The sequence below is a fragment of the Caretta caretta genome, chromosome 1, assembly GCF_965140235.1.
Source record: "Caretta caretta isolate rCarCar2 chromosome 1, rCarCar1.hap1, whole genome shotgun sequence".
NCBI lineage: Eukaryota > Metazoa > Chordata > Testudines > Cheloniidae > Caretta > Caretta caretta.
This window is the reverse complement of record NC_134206.1, coordinates 158,987,693-158,996,246: the sequence shown is the minus strand read 5'-3', so window position 1 is coordinate 158,996,246 and position 8,554 is coordinate 158,987,693. Positions and strand designations below refer to the sequence as shown.

Here is an 8,554-nt window from a genome sequence, read left to right as displayed (position 1 = left end):
AATATTTACTCTGGTCATAACAAAAATATTTGTTGAAAATGTTCTGGTAGTGCCGTCACACCAGCTATAAGTGTGCCCAAAGCCTTTCCCTGTAAAACCAGTTAAAAGTAGTGACCCCATCAGAAGTTTGTCCAAAGCAGGGCAATAGGTCTGCCTCGCTCCCTGTGCTCCTCCAAAGTAACTGAAATTGACCATCTTGTCTTTGCTGTGTGAGTTTGATTCAGTGCCTGTGGAAGTCAATGGAAAGACTCCCATTGACTTCAGTGGGCTTTGGACCACATCCTTAGTTCAGAGGTGCCATCTCAATCAGGCTGAAACAGAAATGTCTTGGTTCAGGAACTCTGTTGAACTCCCTTCCTACGGATGTGGACCAGAGTTTTTTGTTGGTTCTCTTAAGTGGATATAAATCCAGATCACTGCACCTGTAGCTATTTTCCCCCTCCCTTTTGTTACCAGCTCTTCTTTTTGGATTGTTTTTCTTTACCAAGGTTTGATGACTGGTTATATCTGGACTGGCCCCAATTTTGGTGTAAATTGTTCATATGATATCCCATGTCCTCTGCTGGGGAGACAAAGGCTGTTAAAATTAATGAAAACAAATGAAGACCAATAGTTGTACCAGTGCCTGGAATTCTGCTACTTCTTTGGAAATAGTAACCCATTGTTAGCTAGAGAAGACATTAGCTTCTTTAAACTTCTGAAACTGCATGTACATAAAAGGCTAATCATAAGATGAAAATGAGATCACGCAATATAACATACTGGGTGGGAAACACATACCAGCTGTGTACATCTAAATGCTATATGTGGCTACCGGCTGCAATATCTGTATTAAGGCTCCAATTCAACAAAGCATCCTATTCAGCAAAGCACTTAAAGAATATGCCTAGCTCCCATTGTCGTCAAGTCATGAACTTAAATACTTTGCTGAGTCAGAGCTTTAAGGAGTTAAGAGTACACCTTAGTTCTGTATAAATGAAACTGACGTTCTGACCCAGGAAATTGGAGTACTTTTTCAGGCTGTGATGTCAGCAGGGATGTAGTCAAGGATATGTCAATACACAGAGCATAATAACTGTTTGTTTTTGCAGATAAGCACACACCTTTTTTTTTTTTTTTTTTTTGCAATGTGAAAGCTGGTACTGACGTAACAAGGAAGGAAATGGTTTGTATAATCAATCCAGCAATGTACTGCCATCCTCATACGTACCTTCTATAAAGAAAAAGTCATTAAAACCCAACAATTATTTTGCATGGTGCTCTGGATTATGTATTCTCCTCTCGATGTTTTTTTTTTTAATCCTTTATTCCTGGCCATATCACTATCTGCATCTCAGGCTGGAGGCTGTCCTTCTGATTCTCCCTGCCACTGTTCTCCTGTGTAACTGGCGGGCACAGACTCCTGTCACTCTTTGTATGTGTTCTTGCTTACTTGCTGGCAGCTGTGCTAAATGCAGCGGCGGTTTCTGGTGTTAGAGAAGAACGAGCTGGAAGAAATTTTTATTTGATCTTAATAAAAGCAGCATTTTCAGCTTTAAGAGGAGAATTGTTTTTATTTATTTGTTGGTTTATTTATTTTAAGGAGATGTTTGAAATCAGGGACTGGATGTTACCAAATCAAGCTTATGCCTTTCCCTGTAAGAATCACTCATACAGTGAATAGCAGTGTAGGAACAAAAACAACGAGGAGTCCTTGTGGCACCTGAGAGACTAAGAAATGTATTTGGGCATAAGCGTTTGTGGGCTAGAATCCACTTCATCAGAAGCATAAAGTGGAAAATACAGCAGCAGGTATAAATACACAGCACATGAAAGGATGGGAGTTGCCTTACTAAGTGGGGGGTCAGTGCTAACAAGATAATTCAATTAACAGCAGGATACCAAGGGAGGATAAATCACTTTTGTAATAGTGATGAGAGAATGTTGGGACAGACCAACTTCCTTGAGGCCCAGCTTCCCTACTTGTTGCACAGATGGGGAGTGGATAAAGCTTTGGCTCCACCTCCATGAGCCAGCCAGCATTGTTGAGCTGGTGTAGAGGGGGATGTAGTCCGTGTCAGGCATCAGGCTGAGGCAGATCAATTCTCCTCTGGAGTAATAAAGGAACAAGGGGCCATATGGTGACTGGGCAACTCTGTACTGCCAGGGTTTGTGATAAAGTCACAATTTATCCCATACTGTATGACGTTTCTCTCTACTAGTTGTGCCAAAACTAAACATTTAACATACAGAGTAGGCGTGTTTGTTTTTCTGAAATTGGTCCCAAGTTGCTGGATTACTTGTGAACCAGAAATGCTCTACTTTGAGGATAAGATTGGTCATAATCAAGGACAATGCTTCAGCTTCCAAGGCAGGGGCCAGTTTTTTCCCCACCTTGAATAGTTGTGAATGTTAATTATTCTGCTTGGAGGAGGAAGACAAGTGCTATTTCTAAAGTGGGAAAGTGAAGTACAGTATTTGTTTGGGCCTGTACTGGAATATTGTGGGCCTAGTCATAGAAAACAACTCTCTCCAATAGCTTTTGTAGTGGAGCTATTCCTTTAGATACCACAGAAAGGGCTGTATTTGGAAACTGAATTAAAAAATCTCTTTTTGAAGCTGTGTATATAATGACAATAGCCACTATTGTCAAATGTCAGAAAAAAGCAAGCTGCACAATGGCTACCCAAGATCACAACTATCTAGTGTAATTTTAATAAGCTTCAATGTAATGCCAAGGACCTGATTCTGCAAACACCACGTTTAACTTTACTAGTTTAAATACTGCCATTGAAATGAATGGGCCTACCCATGGTAGTAAAGTAGAGCATGTATGTTTGCAGGATCAGGCATAAGTAAAATCATGTTAGGAGCGAATGAGTTTGTTTAACTGTGAAAGCTGGGACAGGCAGTACAGGGGAGAAAATGAAATGAAGCATAACTTTCCAGTGAGAGCTGTGAGATGTTTTGTAAGCAGACTGCTGGAGCCCAGGATATTACATTATACAAAATAGAAGCTGTCTGTGCTGTAGAGGATAATTAAAGCTGCTACTTGATAACTGTTTACATTACTGACTACTGAATAAACTAAACAGATTCTTAAAAACACAACTGAAATAAGGGTTTGTACAAATTAGAGAAGGAGGAATTAGATTAAGTCCATCTTCCTGTAAATGTAGGGCCTAGTTTCTTGACAGAGTCTGATCCTGAAAAGGATCCTACATGTTTGTAGAATCATAGAATCTCAGGGTTGAAAGGAGGTCATCTAGTCCAATCCCCTGCTCAAAGCAGAGCCAATCCCTAATTTTTGCCCCATCCATAAATGGCACCCTCAAGGGTTGAACTCACAACCCTAGGTTTAGCAGGCCAATGCTCAAACCACTGAGCTGTCCCTCCTCCCCACATTCATGCCTCTGTTCTTTGAGTATGGTGAGCAGTGTTACCCACTCCCACAATTTTATCATAAGTCTAGCAATATTTAGTATTTTTATTTAAGCCCTAGCGACAGGAATCAAGTATATACATGAGCAGTTCAGCTTTCATTTTTTTTTAAAAAGTAAATTTCTAGCCTTCCTGGTTATTGAGTAAAGTTTAAAAATGTGATGCAAATGCACAAACCAGATGGCAAATAAAAAAAAAAAACCCAAATCATTATTTTTAAGCCATTTTCATGAATCTGCCTCATAATTTTTGAACATTTGAGACTGGCAGTACTAGGAGAGTAGCCCTATTGAATTCCTCAGATTGCATAAAGTTAAGCACCTGCATGGGTTTTTGAAGGATTGGGGCCAATGACTGTACCACGTCTCAGACTGATGACATTTGATAAGTAGGCACTGTTCTGGAAATGTATCTTGTATTTTCAAAATCTCAAACAAATACAAAAGCATAACAAAAAAAGCCTGAATGCACAAATTAAAAGTGTCAGGTTAAAACTCATGTTATTTACAAAACAAAAAACAAAAAAAAAAAACAACCCTTACAAATAGTACCTTTTGTTGATTAAAACAAAAGTTTAGAAATATAACTAAGGTCCAGGCAGTCTCCACTCAGGTGGGACTCATTTCTGGCGCAGAACCCGACTTTCCATCATTTTATATTTGGTTGCCTCTCCTGGCTTGGCCAATAAAAACACACCAATCGCTTTCACTCGTGTTTCTGGTCAGTTTCGCTTTCAGATTCCACTGCACGTAGCATGAGGGTGCTGCAATTGTGTATCGAACAAGCCGGGGGGGACACGTGTTTTCTGTCCCCTGGAACTCGTGGGTTTTCATCGAGAGAGCATTTCAGGTAGGGTGGTGTTTACACAACCTAAAATTTGTGCCCAAACTGGTGGGCCGACAGCAATTATTTGTAACAACGGAAACACAGCTGTAATGGACGTTTTGGAATGAAATGCCTCAGGGTCCCCAGCACGCTGCACACGTGGGTTAAGGCTGAAGCGCTGCTGAGTGATACGCGGGGCAGGGTAACCGTATAAGCGGCGGGAGCTGTGTCTCCCGCGTCCTGTTATTCCCCTCTCGGCCCTGGGCACACGGCGCCGCTTGCTTCTTCCCCACCAGAGGGCCGAGCTGCGGGGAGGCGCGCCCGGCGAACAGGTTCTCCTCCAGCGCACGGAAAGCTGGGGCCGGCTGAGCATGAATGAAACCAGAGGGAGCCACGCCTGCAGCTCGGCTGAAGCAGGAAGTATCCGAGCAGCAAAGAAGCAGCAGCCAGGGCTGCGCTGAGGCAGTGCACTGCAAGCTGATCTCCAGGCGCGATTTTCTGGTCAACTCTTGTACTAGGGTCGGTCTGTGCCTAAGCTGGGAACCGGGGGTGGGGGGGAGTCTCGGGCTCTGGGAGGGGGTTAGCTGGAGGGGGGTGGGGGGGGGGGGGTGGAAGTGCTGCTGGTTAGGGAGATGCACCTGCTGCCGCCGCCTGGGAATAATGATTTCCACCTGTGCGTGACAGGGAGGGCGTGAGTGGCACGGGCCAAGAGTTACAGCTTTGCGCTAATTTTCCAAACAGAGCGGGGTCTTTATTTCTGGTTGCCCTCTTTTGCCGGCATCTGCATCTCCCCCTCCCCGTCTTACTTATTAACTCTACCGCTGCTTCGCTCCGTAAAGCCTTTTGAAGATACACAGTTTGCGTGGAAGAGGCTGTACACAAGGTGATCCCAGTCCGGCACGCTCTTGCATGAGTAGTTGCCCTGGCTTCGGTGAGACTAGACTGTTCGCACGGGTACGTTTTGGGGTAAGGGGACTAATCTGTAGGGGTGAAACAGAACGTCTTCCCTCGGCTGACATCCTCATTTCCCCTAGGGATGGGGTTGAGGGGGAATCATCGTTCCTGCTTCCTTTTCCCAAGCTGACAGTCAGTTGAATGTCTGGACGTCTGGAAGTGCTTGAAATGTGATGGAAGCTAGTGGTGTGTTCAGAAATAAATTCTGTTGGTGGTTGTTGTTTTTTTCCTCGTGTGGGTTGAAAGAGTGGTAAGAATCTACTAGCTGCAGGTCCCAGACAGGAAGTTTCCTCAGAGACATTGCTGATAACCACAGTATGAGGTAAACTTATAGGCACCATGACAGGTTTCAGAGGAACAGCCGTGTTAGTCTGTATTCGCAAAAAGAAAAGGAGGACTTGTGGCACCTTAGAGACTAACCAATTTATTTGAGCATGAGCTTTCGTGAGCTACAGCTCCGATGAAGTGAGCTGTAGCTCACAAAAGCTTATGCTCAAATAAATTGGTTAGTCTCTAAGGTGCCACAAGTACTCCTTTTCTTTTTGTTTATAGGCACCATTTATACAACAGATTGTTTTGCAAGAAACCTGTATTTGTCTTGAAAAGGGAAGATAGTAATGGGGTGTGCGTGTGTTTATATAATTTAAGGCACAGTGTCTCGGACAAGCAACACTAAAGCGATGACAAAACTCAGAGATAAACTCTGCTCTAGGTGGTGTTGAATGTGAAACCTACATCCTGGAAAGTTTTCATAAAGACCAGGAAGTTCCACCACCTGTTAAAAAAGAGAAACTTAGATACTCTCTTTCCTCTGTTGTCAAAATGCTCTAGGAGTAATCATTATGCAGCCAATAATGACTATTCATATTTAAATATCAGTGTTGTTGATTCATCATGTTGACGCTTTGGGAGACTGGGAAGTTGTCACCAATGCAACATTTCAGCTTTACTGGTCATCACAGACCAATACAAGCTATGTTGCTATTCCAGAAGGTTTTGTTTTTTAGGTTTTTTGTTTGTTTTTTGTTTTTGTTTTGAAATCCTTTATGAGTTAAAACAAAGCATCCTCGGTGCCAATATGCCTCATTTGTTTATTAAAAGAGTTTATAAACTAATGAAAATAGCAGTTTAGGGCTAGGTTTTGGACTTTGTGTTTGATTCAGGGAGTGAAAACTACTTACATCTCTGCATGGTCTATTGGGACCTTGGGCCCAAGCATGCAGAGGTAAGTGGGTGCTGCATACCTGCTTACTCTATTTCTCCCAGAGTAGGTGGGAGTGGGCAGAGCCTTCTCTCCAATCCCCCAATGCACTGGGCAGCACAGCTTAGGCCAGCTTTGAGGGTTATTGCAATTTGCTGCCAGCTGCAAATTACTATACTTTCACGGAGCAAGGAGGAAGCAGGGTGGGGAATTATGCCTCAGGTGACTGTAATGCACGGTGCCTCTGGAGATGATGCAGTGTATGCACAACCCTAGCTCAGTGCTTTGCCTAAAGGCACAATCTAGCCCTTAGAATGCAAGTACCATTTTGAAGTTAATTATAGCATGCCTTCCACAATGCTGTAATAGAATGAGGAGATGATAAAATATTAATTTATCCAAGGCTGGATTTAGGAGCAGGTGATCCAGGCGACTGCCTGGGGTGCTGGGCTTGGGAAGGCACCGGGCTCGCAGATTTACAGATCCTAGCATGCAAACTTATTGTCTTATATGACCGGGTTAAATCATTTATGCAAATCATGCATCAAAGTATGAAATAGGCTACAAATGCAATAAAAAAATAAGGTATTCAGAAGTTTAACAAATGGAGCAGGGGGCACCTAAGACATTCCTTACCTGGGGTGCCGTTTGGTCTAGGGTCAGCCCTGCATTTGTCTACCATGCTTGAGGTGCCCCTTTCCTGCTATTCAGTTGCTTCTTTTAGGTTAGAAAATTAGGTCCTTAGTGTTACTGAAAACAAAAGACTTGGAAATAAGTTAAAAGGTGGGGTTTTTTTCCTGATTTGTATATTTATACTTTAATAAAAAAAAGAAAATGATTCATCAGTAAGTTACCTATTATAGTTGCCATTGCCTTTGTAACGTACTACTGTCCTTTCCACAAATTAACTTAATATTAATACTTCATGCTGCCATAGAATGAATATAACTGTTGTTGCTATGGCTACATCTTTGTCACTCTTGTCACAAGAGTCACAGATTCTCATTTTCTTTCTTAAACCGCTTCAGACATCTGGTGAACTGTTGGGTGGCTGGATGGATGGGATGATAAACAATTGCAATTTTTTTCACTGAGAACTTAGGCTGAGCTCTGCTCATAAAAACAGAGTTTTGGGGCTTTCTGTGGGTGGTGGATAAGAAGGTGAAATCATTCCCCACAAACCAGTGTCAGGGTGCTGTGCTGCACTTTTCATGCAGCTATTATTTCAGCCTTCTGCACCAGTTGTATGAGGCACAAATTTCTGCTGGAGCCCCGTTGTGGCCTTCGTACCAACTTATGTGGGACTAGTATGGAAATATATATAGGAGGTGTGTGGGCATTCCTGTGTGACTGTTTCAGCAGCAGAACCCTCTGTACAGGGTGTAAATTATGTGGCGGGAGGGGGCCTTGAGCAGGCTGTCCATAGCACGTGTGAACTACACTCACGAAGAAAGGAAAAGTTAAACCAGGGTCAGCATGAGAAGCTAAGGGAGCAAGTGCAGAGCAACAAGAAAAACATATGGCAAGCTAATGGTGAATTCATGGTGAGAGGTGTAATTATTCCAGAGGTGATGAGATTTCTCCATCCCAAAGGCATAAAAACAAAACATCTAAAATATAGGTAGAGTTAGGTTAGATTTAGAAAGGTCAGCTTTGATACAACCATTATTGTGTTAAATACTGTCTGCTGTTGGAAGAGCAAAAGCACAGTTCTTATTTGTGCTAATACAGGAGAATAAAGATTAAAGGAATAAAGCTCACAAATCAATGCCTCTGGCTGCCATGTGACATCTAACAATCCTATCCTAAGACAAGTCCTAGTTATTAGCAATAGTGAGTACTTTAAAATAAGATTTTTCTTTAGCTTACGTTCTTTTGCTTGTCTAGGGAGGTCAGTCTCAGTCTTATTACTTATCAGCCTCGGCCAAACATGCCAAATAGCAGCATGAATAGTGCACCATGCAATACCTGAAATGTGCGCCTTTTCCTATTAGAGAAGAGGGTCTAAAGCAACTGTGCTGGGCCAGGAATTGGTAAGTTCCCTATGGCATCAGAAATTTGAGTGCTTTTGGTGTTTTTAGAATACATCTTTTCCTGGTAGGGAATTGCCCACTTGCAGTCTCTTGGGACCAGAAGCAAAATCCAATGAAATCA

At 42.6% G+C, this 8,554-nt stretch overlaps 1 protein-coding gene across 7 annotated transcripts in view; it reads left to right on the top strand.

The window, feature by feature from the left end:
* Window positions 1–4,151: 4,151 nt before the first annotated feature.
* SLC37A1 (solute carrier family 37 member 1) overlaps window positions 4,152–8,554 on the top strand; it is a 66,433-nt gene continuing 62,030 nt past the window's right edge. For 2 of the 7 annotated variants that reach the window (XM_075132518.1, XM_075132510.1), the window contains exon 1: window positions 4,152–4,269. The gene's annotated coding sequence lies outside the window, so the exon portion shown is untranslated. Of the gene's footprint in view, window positions 4,270–4,426; window positions 4,765–4,866; window positions 5,200–5,765; window positions 8,434–8,554 lie in introns of those variants that run through there. The other 5 variants (XM_075132519.1, XM_075132527.1, XM_048865510.2 and 2 more) reach the window with 5 other exon arrangements.